This window comes from Dipodomys merriami, unplaced genomic scaffold (genome assembly GCF_024711535.1).
Source record: "Dipodomys merriami isolate MVZ:Mamm:240054 unplaced genomic scaffold, mDipMer1.0.p SCAF_192, whole genome shotgun sequence".
Taxonomy (NCBI): Eukaryota; Metazoa; Chordata; class Mammalia; order Rodentia; family Heteromyidae; genus Dipodomys; species Dipodomys merriami.
The window spans coordinates 1,052,653-1,064,812 of NW_027203293.1; the positions used below are offsets into that span (position 1 = coordinate 1,052,653).

Consider the following 12,160-nt stretch of genomic DNA (forward strand, 5'->3'; position numbering starts at 1 on the left):
TAGAAATCTGTCATCTAAAGTGAAATGAGTTCTGTGGCTCCACTTTCTCATCAGTGTTTGGTGCTGGTGTTTGATTTTAGCTAATCTGGTAGGTGTGTAGTAGTGCCTCTGCTTCACAGCTCCCTAATCATCTGATGCTCAACATCTTTTTCATATAATTTCCATCTCTATTTTCTTTAGTGAGGTGTCTGCCTGTGACTTTTTGCTCATCTTTTTAAAAAGTCTTTTGTAGAGACTTAATTGAATCCACTTTGTACTTTTTTCTTTGTTATGATTTGGCAGTGTTTGTATAGCCTGTTAAGTCCAAGTTCACCTTGATTAGTTCCTTACGTTTCTTCCCTGGTCTTTCCTTCTTCCTCTTTTTCTCTCTCTGCCTCCCTCTTCTTCTGTTAGTTTTGTGTTTTACAGTTAGATCTATGATCCATTTTGAGCTAATTTTTGTGAAAGTGTAGGTTTGTGTTATATTGACTTTCTTTTGGGGAGAAAGAATACGGTATTCCTCCAACTTTGCATCTTGCTTTCCACTGTCTGCATACACAAAATAATTTGGTGAGATTTTTGATTGGGTTGCAAATTAATTTGGGAAAAACATAACGGCATTTTTGAGCCTTCTTACATGTGATGATAGAGAACATTTTCCCAGTTTTTAAAACTTTTATTTTTCATCAACTTTTAGTTTTATGCTCTTGTAGATTTTATATGAAATCATATATTGTTAGATTTCTTCCTAACTTTTAAAAATCATTTTGTTTTCCCATTTATTGTGTGTGTGTGTGTGTGTGTGTGTGTGTGTGTGTGTGTGTGTGTGTGTGTGTGTATGAGACAGTTTCACTATGTGGTCTAGGCTAGCCTTAAAGTTAGGATCCTCCTGACTCACTTTTGTGATACAGTTGTGTACTACATGCCTGGCCATTTGGGGTTTTTAATATAGTGTTGCAGCTCTCCAGAATATCCCCAAACCTGTAACTCTGAGCTTCCACTCTTCATCAGTACTGCAGATTGAACTCAGGGCCTATAGAATATTAGGTAATCACTTCACTACTTGATTCACAATGCCAACCTTTTTGTTTTTGAGTTTAAGACATGGTAATAGGCTGGGCCTTGAGTGTTTTAATCCTGTCCGTACCTTTCCATTAGCTGGGATTACAGATGTATACTCTCATGCTCAGTAGCAGTGTTGTGTTTTTAAAATTTTTGTTACTCATTTTTAGTGGACAAGAAGGCAATTACTTTTCTCTTGGTGTTCCTAGGGCTGGAATTCAGGACCTCAGAATTATTATTAGACAAGTATTCTTATTACTTGAGTCAAACTGCCAGCCCTGCAATTGACTATTGTATATTCTGTAACCTTACTAAAATACATAATAACTTATTTGGTTACAGGAGTACTTGAATTCCCAGGGATTTCAACATACACAGTCATAATTACCTGTGAACAAAGACAGTTTGTTATTTGTTTTATCTAAGTATTTTGAAGTACTGTTTCAACTGAGGACCTTGAACTTGATAAGCAGGTGGTCTACCACTGGAGCCAGACCCACAGCTTAAAAACAGTGATTTATTCTCATACTTTATATCTTTCATTTCCTCATATACTAGCATAGCTTATCCATCTGATGTTTAGTATATCCTTTGTTCTGTTGCCAGGGTCAGAGGAAGACACCAGGTTTCTAACCAGGAAGTGTGATTTTGTTGTAGGTACTCTATTGGGTTTGCTCAGAGCCACTGCCATCCCACACAATTACTGGTTTGCTTTTTTTATTTTTTAAAAAAGTAGTTGTGCAAAGGAGTTTCAATTATGCTCAGAGTTTTAAATGATGAAGTAATATTGAGCCTTGTCAACTGCCTTTTCTGCATTTATTGATATGGCAAATGAGTTTTTTTCTATAGTTGGCCAATTCGATTGATTTTCATACATGGAATAAATCTCATTTGTCTATGGTCTATAATTTTTTGTACATACTGTTAGATTTCATTTATGAACATTTTGTTTACAGATTGTAGAAAATTGGTATCATTTAATTTGCTATTTAGTTGAGTTTACAAGTGCAGCCAGCAGCCTAGTACATTCTGTTTGAGAAAGTTGCTGACTACTAATTCGATTCCTTTAATAGATATAGTCTTCTTCTATTTTTTTCCCCCTGTGAGTTTAGTAGTTTGTATCATTCAAGGAATTGGTTTAAGTTATCAAGTTTGTGTGAATAGGATTCTCATAATATTTATGGAATCAGTTATAGCTCCTTCAATTGTTCTCTATTTGTGTGTGTGTGTATGTGTGTGTGTGTGTGTGTGTGTGTGTGTGTGTGTGTGTGTGTGTGTGTGTCTTCTGGTTTTGTTTTTTGTTCTTTGGTCACAGAACTAGATTTTGGTTATGCTGATTTTTCTCTATTTTTAACCATATTCAAAAATATTCCAGTATTTCACTTTCATTGATTTCTGATGATTTTTTTTGTTTTAGGTATATATTGTTTTTCTATTTCTAATTTTCCATAAAAGTTAATTATTGATATGTGGATTTACTGCCTTATATTTCCCTCTAAGCACTATTTGTTACAGCTCATCTTCCTTTAGCTTATTTTCTAATAAATATTTTAAAGTGTTATTATAAAGATGATATACTAAGGGGTTATTTCATAAGTCAGGTAATTGTAATCATTAATACTTTTTTTTTTTTTTTTTGGATATCACCTCCTCTTCCCTCTCTCCCAGTTTTTCCCTTCTATCCCTGTCCACAAGTTGTATAGTTTCTTGCATAGTGTCTAGTGAGTACCACTATCTTAACAATGTTAAGGTTTCTCTTGAGACTACTGCTTTGACTCATGTGAAGTTTAGAAGTGTGTTATCGAGTTTCTATGGATTTTAAGGGTCTTTTGTCTACCTGCAAATAATTGGTGTGTGTTCATTTTTAGTTTAAATTCCATTGTGATTGAGAGCATGATTTGTATTCTTTTACATTTTTTGCTATGTGTTCTACTACCTAGAATGTGATCTATCTTACTGATTGTTCCATATGAGCTTGAGAAGAATATGATTTTGATGATGTAGAATGAAGGAGCCTAGATTTAGATTTGGTTGATTGCTAGTGTTACCAAATTCTCCTAAGTTTTCATTGATTTATGCTCACATGATCTATCAATTACCAGTAGGTATGTAAGTCTGTAGTTGCAGATCTGTTTATTTCTTTTTGAATTTCTACCAGTTTTTGTTTAATGTTTTCTGGGAGTATTACTTTAAATCATTATGTAATACTCCTGTTTATCCATGATTGTTTTCCTTGTTCTAAAGTCTGCTTTGTCTGAAATGAGTATAGCTTCTTCACTTTCTGTTGATTAGTGTTGGCATAGTATCTGTCTCTGTTCATCTGCTTTTTGTTGCTAGTTCTGGGGCTTAAACGTGGGTGCTGTTCTTGAGCTTTTTTTGCTCAAGGCTACTGCTCTGCCACTTGCTCCATCTCACTTCCTTTTCTGATAGTTAATTGGAGATAAGAATCTCATGGACTTTCCTTCTGGGGCTGTCTTGAAGTCATGATCCTCAGATCTCAGCCTTCCCAGCAGTTAGGATTACAGGTTTGAGCCACTGGCATCTACTTATCCATCTACTATTAATTTGTATGTGTTTTTGTAGCCAAAGTGAGTTTCTTGCAGGTATCACATATTAGAGTTCTGTTGCTCAGCATTCTCACCAGAGTTTGGTATTACCAGTGTTTGATTTGGGCTACTCTAATTAAAGTGTGTGTAACCTCATAGCATTACAGTTCCTCAATGACCTGATCTTCAACATCTTTTTCATAGAGTTCTTTTCCATAACCCAGTTTCTCCAATGTTCTTTGTTTCTTTGCCAAAGTTCAGATTTTCCTACTAAATCCCTCTCAGATCTAATCATTTTTGAACATCTTTTCAAATCACTGTCATTTTTCCTGAACTGTCACCAAAGCACTTAGTGGTTTCACTTTATGTCTTGTCCTCTGCTTGGATATGATTTACTATAATCCTTTTATTTTGTTTTGGTGCTGGTCTTGGGGCTTGAACTTAGGGCCTCAATGCTATCCCTGAGCTTTTTTTGTTCAACACTCTACCACTTTAGCCATAGCTCCACTTCTGGCTTTTTGGTGATTACTTTGAGATAAAATTCTCATGAATTTTTTTGCCCAGGCTGGCTTTCAACTGTGATCCTCACTTTTTAAGTCTTGTGAGCAACTAGTATTTTACAGGTGTGAGCCACTGGTGCCCAGCTGATTCAATTGCCTTAATACTCAATTGCTTTCCCTTTCACAAGCAATAACATGACCCATGATATAACATTACTATTCTCCAAATTTATCTTCACTCTTCTTTGCTGGTCATCTTGGGCTTTTTCACTCAGTATCTGAATTTCTAACTCTTTTCTGCTCCCTCCATTTTTATATTTCAGTTTATATGTTTTCTCATTAGGTACCATTATTAGTCATCTAAATGTCTAGTTCTACCCCCTGACCTTCATTCTTTAGTAGGTTGGTTCCCTCATAATATCTCTGTTTAAAGTACATATGTTGGTTTGTTTACTACTTGACTTCCTGAGTTTTAACACTTGAATTCTACACAATAGGCACTGAACAAATGTTTTAATAGAAAATACCTATGCAACCTTTGAGATGCCCAGATGTTGTAATGGAGGTTAATATAAATATAATGCTACTTAGTGCTCTTAGGAAGTTTTCTCAGAAGATCAAAGATTATTTCTCACTAGTATGAGCTAGTGGACTTCTTGGTTATAACTAAACTTTTAAATTACTTGAAAATGAGGTAATTAATGCAGGTTTTATCCTTAGCTATCTGGAGTTAACATTTTAAGTATTCTCCAAACCATCGATCTATAGTGGCATAGTGCTGCAAGGTCAGTCTTAAACTACCTGAGGTCATATGGCACATTGAGCTATGGCTGTCTAAAGTCACTGTTGGAATGACTATCACTGGCCTTTCACCTGAGGCAGGTCAGGTGCCTCGGTTTCCACTTCTGTGAAGGGGCTAATAACATATGTGCCTCTTAGGTGTATTTTTGAGGAGTGAATGGATTAGAGTGTGAAAAATGTTTTCTATGACCCAGCTACAGCCAGAAAAGCACAAGTATTTTACTTCATCTTAGTTCCCTTGCACAGAAAAACATGTAGGTTTCTTACAAGGGTGTCTCACTTCCATCTTTGAAATGAAGTTAGAAATTACCTGGGACTTCTTCATTATCCTAATACCAAACATGAATCTACCTTTTTGAGCACATATCCCTTTTAACTCCAGCTATGATCTTGATCTCACCAACTTTGCATTTTGTTATGTCTTAAGATTTTGTATTCTTTTTCCATATTTTTCCAACTGTCCTCATATACATAGAAACATGTTAGTCTTTCAAACTTCTATTGATTAATATCTAATTCTATTAACTACTGCCCCACCCTTCTGTGTGCCCAAACTTAAAACTACCTGTAATCTCCATGTCTTCTTCCTTCCTCAGCCAACTTATTTTTGCTTTCACTTCTTAATAACTCCACTATAGTACTATAAGATTATTAGTGATTATTAGTGATTCACCATTCTTCATCTATCTAGGATTTTAAGATGGGAGTTTCTCTGTTGAGGTCTTGGTTACCATTTGTCAATTCTTAGGTATTTCTACCCCTACTGTAGGTAAAATACCTTTAAACAGATGACTAAAGCTTGTAACACTGTAAACTTCATGGGTTTAACTATCTTTTGACATCTCTGTCCCTCTGAGTGTAGATTTCCATAGCATTTCTCAGCTTAGCAGATGTTACTCCATGATTCCAGCTATGCAGGAAACCTTGGGTACCGTATTGTCCTGAATATTCTTTAAACCCTCATCTGATCTTATTTTTTTCATTTTGTCTCAAATATCTCTTTTTTCCCCCATCCCTCTTGACATTATACTGGCTTAATCCTTTACGTCCAAACTTACAGTATGATTATTGTCATTGATCTTATGGTAGGTACCCTTGTGTGCTAAACACACTCATTCTTTGCAGTATGGCCTGAGGGATGTTTCTCAAGATAGACACAAGTTGAATTTTGTGTTTCAGAAACATTTAGTTGCCTTCCCCATTGGTTTCAATCTGTATGTGTAGAACAGAGACAAAGTCTTCATAAAATTTATGAAACCTAGAGAGATTCAGTTCTTTTTTGCCTCTGCAGTCCCATACTTGATTACTTCTTGGCAGCTCTCCTCTCTGTAGCTCACATCTTTGCCTCCAGGGAGGCCTCAGTGATGTTGTTGATCAGGTTAGATCACCAATCCTGTTTACTGTCTCTATGCCAGGTACTTACTATATCATTCCTTGTAATTATGGCTTGACATTTTTGCATTCCATTTTCCTTCCTGCTAAAACCCCTAAGAGTCCAGGGACTTTGCTTTCATTTATCTTTGCCAATGTAGCATAGGTAGGTTAATTACTATTTAGCATCCAATATGTAATATTGCATAAACTATATAAAACTAATCTATTAGTTTATTATAGCTTTTATTTCATCAAATTTTAGGATGCCACTCATTTTTTTCTTTTACTAAGGAGTAAAAGAAACAATGAAAAAAGAAACCTAAGATGAGAAATGTAAAATGTGCTACTTAGAATCAGTGAAAGATAATAATATTGAGGAAGTGGCGCTGTAGCTCAAGTGGTAGAGCGTTCGCCTTGAGCTGAAGAGCTGAGGGACAGCGCCCAGGCCTAGAGTTCAAGCCCCACGACCAACAACAACAACAAAAAAGATAGTAATATTGAAAGAATTTGAAATGTAACATTTTCTCTTAGCTCTTTGCTTCTCCTAGTAAAATAAATGTTACTGAAGGGGAAAAATCAAATCTGATAGACTCTTGACGTCTTAATAATTGACAATAGCTCCACAATTTGGATCTTCTAAAATTGAAAAATCAGACTTATTTCTAGCTTTGAAAAGAAAAAGGTACTCAGTTCATTTGGCTTTATTGTAGTAAGTTTGATAACTTCCTGAACTATTCCTAAACTATGACAGATATTTGAAATACTTTTGGGGAAGAAATTATTGATTGAACCATAGCTTGTTTTCTTGTTTTGCTGTTCTTTTTTTTTTCTCACAAACTTCTGCTTTAGAATAACAGCATTTGTTTTCATTCTTCAGGTTAGGAAGCTTTCTGCTGTGCCTTTTCTGGAGTTGGGACATGTGTGTGAGGTGGCAGAGGCCATTTCCACAACAGTTTTTATCTTATTTTATACCTATATAAAACAAATTTAGAATGGGAGCTTGCCATTTAGCATTGTATTGCTTCTCAAAAGAAACTTTAAAATACTTTTTTAAAAAACCTTTTGATAATTGTAAGGTCTGTTTTGCTAAGTTCTGGATAATAGGAACTCTGGTAGTCTGGTATTTGGTAGTTGGAATAATCTGATCACTTCAGCCTTTTGCAATCACTTAAAATATTCATTGAGGGTGAATCATCATTTGGAAATCATGTACATCATCTCCTTGTTTTTTTTTTTTTTGCTTGAGTTGTCTTTTTTGTTTTTTTTTTGAGCAACGGTTTTGTGGCGGTTGTGAGTGTGATACTCATTTATTTTATATATATGTATATTTTTTCTTCTGAAACTTAGTAGCGTCAACATTCATTGTTAGATAACAAACTTCTTCATTATTAGTATAAGATTTGTGTTTGTAGAGCAAAGAGTACATTGAAGTGTACGACTTCTATCTTACTAAGGTGTACTAACAAATATATTTTGAAAAAATATGCATTCATGAATAAAAACAATCACTTCTAGTAATTTTTAAAACTTAAAACATTTTTAGTTTTGTTTCTGATAAAATTTATAAAGTTTGATTACAGAATAATCATACTTAACTAAAATTCAGTAAATTACTATTCTGGTGAAAATTTTGTGTAAGATAGTTTATTAAATCTTTGTAAATATTTAATCATACAGCAGTAATTTTTCATAAGTTTTTATTTTAGTTGGGTAGTCTCCCAAATTTTAGGTTGGTGGTATTTTCTTTTATCAATGTTTACATTTTTGAAGTTTTTTCTTTATAGAAAATGTGATAATAACAGTGAACATGTCCTTCAACAATGTTTTTTGAAAGGTATTCGTAGTTCTTTTATCATACTTAAGTATAAAATCTTAGTATTGGCTATCACATTTTAAAGACAGCTTTCCATATGAACTATTAATGATACTCGAGCTTTGCTGTCTTATTTACAATATCATGTTCATTAATACAAACCAGTAATCCTCTGTAGCAAACTTTTTTGAGGGAGGGAGGTGGAGTTTGCCCTGACCTAGGGACTGAACTCGGGGCCTAGGCTCTGTCCTTGAGCTTTTTTTCTCACAGCTAGTGCTCTACCATTTGAGTCACAGCTTAACTTGCAACTTTTTTGGTAGTTTGTAGAGAAAAGAGTTAAACAGACTTTCCTGCCCAGGCTGGTTTTGAAGTGTGATTCTCAGATATCAGCCTTCTGAGTAGCTAGGATTACAGGCTTGAGTCGTCAGTGCCCCATTTGTAGTAATCACTTCTGTTGCATGGACTTTTTTCAGAGTTGGGTATGAGACTATCTGAAGAGACAGTTATATACATTTTCTATTTCTTCTAAATTCCAAAACTTTTAGAGTACCTTGGTCTTCCTACAGTATACTTTTAAAATACATGTGTAGCCATATTGCTAAATTTAAATTGCTTTTTCACCTAGTGTAAATATCAGGTTACCTTTAACTAGTTTGTGGTTTTAAAAAGTGTGGCTCCATTTTATTGTAACTTGGGAGCTCCTCTGGAAATGAAGAGGTTAAGTCCTAGTTCATTTTTCAGTATAAAAATAGATGCAGTTTCTTTTTTTTTTGTAGGAAAGCTGGAATTTATGGAAGAACCAAATTTGTAATGTTAATTTATTTTTATTGCTCTCTTCTATAAGTCAGAACTTCATTATTAAAAGTTGCCTCTAGGGCTGGGAAGGTGGCTCAGTGGTAGAGCGCTTGCCTTGCATGCCTGAGGCCCTGGGTTTGATTCCTCAGCACCATATAAGCAAAAAGAAAAAAAAAACTGGAAGTGGCGCTGTGGCTCAAGTGGTAGAGTGCTAGCCTTGAGCTGAAGAGCTGAGGGACAGCGCCCAGGCCGAGAGTTCAGGCCCCACGACCGGACCAAAAAAAAAAAAAAAAAAAAGTTGCCTCTAATAGAGTAAATATTTTGAGTGTAAGTGGGATTTTAGATCATAGTCTGGCATTTCAGTGCAGAACACAAAATGATATTTTTCTAAATATTCATCTGAAACATGCTTTATTATTTTTAAAACCTTGGTTAAATATTTTGTGATTGCACTGAGTCTGACTGCAAAGTCAGTGTAATTTGGCGTGTCTTATGGTTGTCAGAACAGCAAGGCAGTGTGTGAGTAAAGATGGGCTCAGCTGGCAGTTCTTCTGAAGTCATGCCTGGGATTCCGTCTAGCAGTTTCAGAGGCATTCAGTGGTCATGGCAAGTGAATTCTCTTCCCCTAATGTCATTGTGCTCTTGCTTGCAATCAAGATTTTAAACTTCTCTCTCATTTTAAGAAATAGGTTATGAACTTACTGATGCACGTCTTTTGAAACTGAGACAGGCTTTAAATTCACTCTTCAAGGTTTTGTGCATATAAATGAGTTAAAATTATTCCAAAATTTTGAGTATAATCCTAAATTAATGTGAATGTCTTGAAACATTATCTTTAAAAATTATTTCCCCATAAGAAGTTATTCTAGAGAAGTAGCTACTCTTATGAACTGCTGCTATAGTCCTGGTTACATTGAAAGTAGAGATTCAGTGTTTTTATTATTTAGATTTCTGCTTTTTAAAAGTAAAATATGGTGCCTATCTTTGAAGTTATACGATTTAGGGGGAGGTTCTCTACACAAAGGTGTAGGTGAGGTTCCCACACAAAGGAAAACAATTATAACAACATTTATCTCCTTTAAGAATATCTAGCCAGGGGCTGGGAATGTGGCTCAGTGGTAGAGTGCTCGCCTAGCATGCAGGAAGCCCTGGGTTTGATTCCTCAGTACCACATCCACAGAAAAAGCCGGAAGTGGCGCTGTGGCTCAAGTGGTAGAGTGCTAGCCTTGAGCAAAAAGCAGCTCAGGGACAGCACCCAGGCCCAGAGTTCAAGCACCAGGACTGGCAAAAAAGAAAAACAAAACAAAACAAAACATAAGAATATTCTAGCCAGGTGCTGGTGGCTCATGCTTGTAATCCTAGCTACTCAGTAGGCTGAGATCTGAGGATCACCATTCAAAGCCAGCCCAGGCAGGAAAGTCCATGAGACTCTTACCTCCAATTAACCACCAGAAAACTGAAAGTGGCACTGTGGCTCAAATGGCTCAAGAGTGCTAGCCTTGAGCTGAAGATCTCAGGGACAGTGCCCAGGCCCAGAGTTCAAGCCTATGACCAAAAAAAAAAAAGAATATTCTGATTACTTCTTTTTAAAGGTATATATATATACATATATATATATATATATATATATATACATATATATATATATATACACACACACACACACACACACACACACACACATACACACACACATATATATATTCATGTGTATGTTTGTGTATATGTACTATATGTGTATGAACACACATACACTCACCAGGCTGATGATATCGTGGGTATACACTTCTATGTTTGAAGGATTTATTGAAGAATTTTCATGAGTTGCTTTCTCTAATATCTTGGAATTTCTATTTTAGTTAAAATAGAGGTTACAGATGACACACTTTATTATAGGTAAAATTTACTGTTGACATCTTCTCCAGAAAAAACCTTTCTTTTTGTCCTTTTAGTAACAATCATTGCAATGCCAGTGTTTCTTTTCTATGAATATGTAGCCAGGCTGACCTTGATGTCTCTATCTACCTGCCTTGGCCTCGTTGGGATTATATGCGTGCACTACCATGACCAGCTTAAATGCTCAGTTGTTGAAAGATCACGGAATACTATTCCTGGTACCCTTCTGTCTTCCAATTTGTAGGGGATAATTCTGGGAAATTTCTAATTTTTATCAATATTTTAGTGAGGAGGAAGTTTATTTTTCACAGTAGTGATGGTCACTATTATTCTGTAATCTAAGCCTTATCACCTGCCCCCTCAAAACCACTCCCAACAGGCTTCTTCATTCTATTTTACTTTACCCTCCTTACAAACCTTCTGTTAGAACGTGTTCCCCTACCACAGCCCACCAATAGAGGCAGTCCTACTTTCCTGTCATTTTTTTAAAGTGTACATTAGTTGTGCCAAGGGGTTTGCTATAGTAGTTCAGATGTATATACATTATATACATTATATTTTGTTCAGAATAACATTTATATTTCTTTCTCTCTCCCCACCCCCTAACCCTTATTGATGAACAGCTTTCATTGAGATTGCTTATGCTGTGGATGCATTATTGACTCTTTAATTTTTTTTCCTTTCACCTCCATCATCCCAAATAGTCCTATAATTAAAGTCCTATGTATGGATATATGTATATACATGATTATGTGTATGGGTGTATATATTATATATCCATGGAAATGTATGTCTTTTAGATCTACCATCCACATTTAAGCAAAAATGTACAACATTCAACTTTTTGGGCTTGGCTTACCTTGCTTAGTATGATATTCTGCAAGTCCATTTTCCTGCAAATGACACAATTTTATTTTATATGGCTGAATAATATTCTATGGTACATAAGTCTCTTTATTTTCTTTATTTAGTCATCTGTTGTTGGGCACTTAGCTGATTTCATCATTTGGTTATTGTAACATTCTTTCAGTAAACATAGGTATGCAGGTGTCTTGTATGTTGGTTTATACTCCCTTAGATGTATGCCTAATACTGGTATGGTGAGGTCATAAGGGAGGTCTACTTTTAGCTTTTCGAGGAACCTCCATACTGATTTATACTAGTTTACATTCTCACCAGCAGTGAATGAGGCTTCTCCTACCACATATCCCTACCAGTATTTGTTTTTTATTTTCTTGATGGCTACCATTTTGACTGGAATAAAATGAGATCTTAGTTTGTTATGGCTAAGGATATTGAACATTTCATTTGTCTATTAGCCATTTATAATTCTTCTGAGAACTGTTCAATTAATTGGATTATTTTTGCTTTCTCTTTTTTTTAAGTTATTTGTA

The 12,160-nt window shown here is 35.2% G+C and overlaps 1 protein-coding gene and 1 long non-coding RNA gene across 4 annotated transcripts in view; one reads left to right on the forward strand and one right to left on the reverse strand.

The window, feature by feature from the left end:
- LOC138831331 (uncharacterized) overlaps window positions 1-12,160 on the reverse strand; it is a 59,712-nt gene that overhangs the window by 46,996 nt on the left and 556 nt on the right. For 2 of the 3 annotated variants that reach the window (XR_011373243.1, XR_011373242.1), the window contains exon 2: window positions 11,626-11,659. This is a non-coding gene — a long non-coding RNA (uncharacterized lncRNA). Of the gene's footprint in view, window positions 1-10,305; window positions 10,416-11,625; window positions 11,660-12,160 lie in introns of all 3 variants that reach the window. The other variant, XR_011373244.1, reaches the window with a different exon arrangement.
- Window positions 1-12,160, forward strand: part of Tsc22d1 (TSC22 domain family member 1) — a 92,866-nt gene that overhangs the window by 36,430 nt on the left and 44,276 nt on the right. The window lies entirely within an intron of this gene.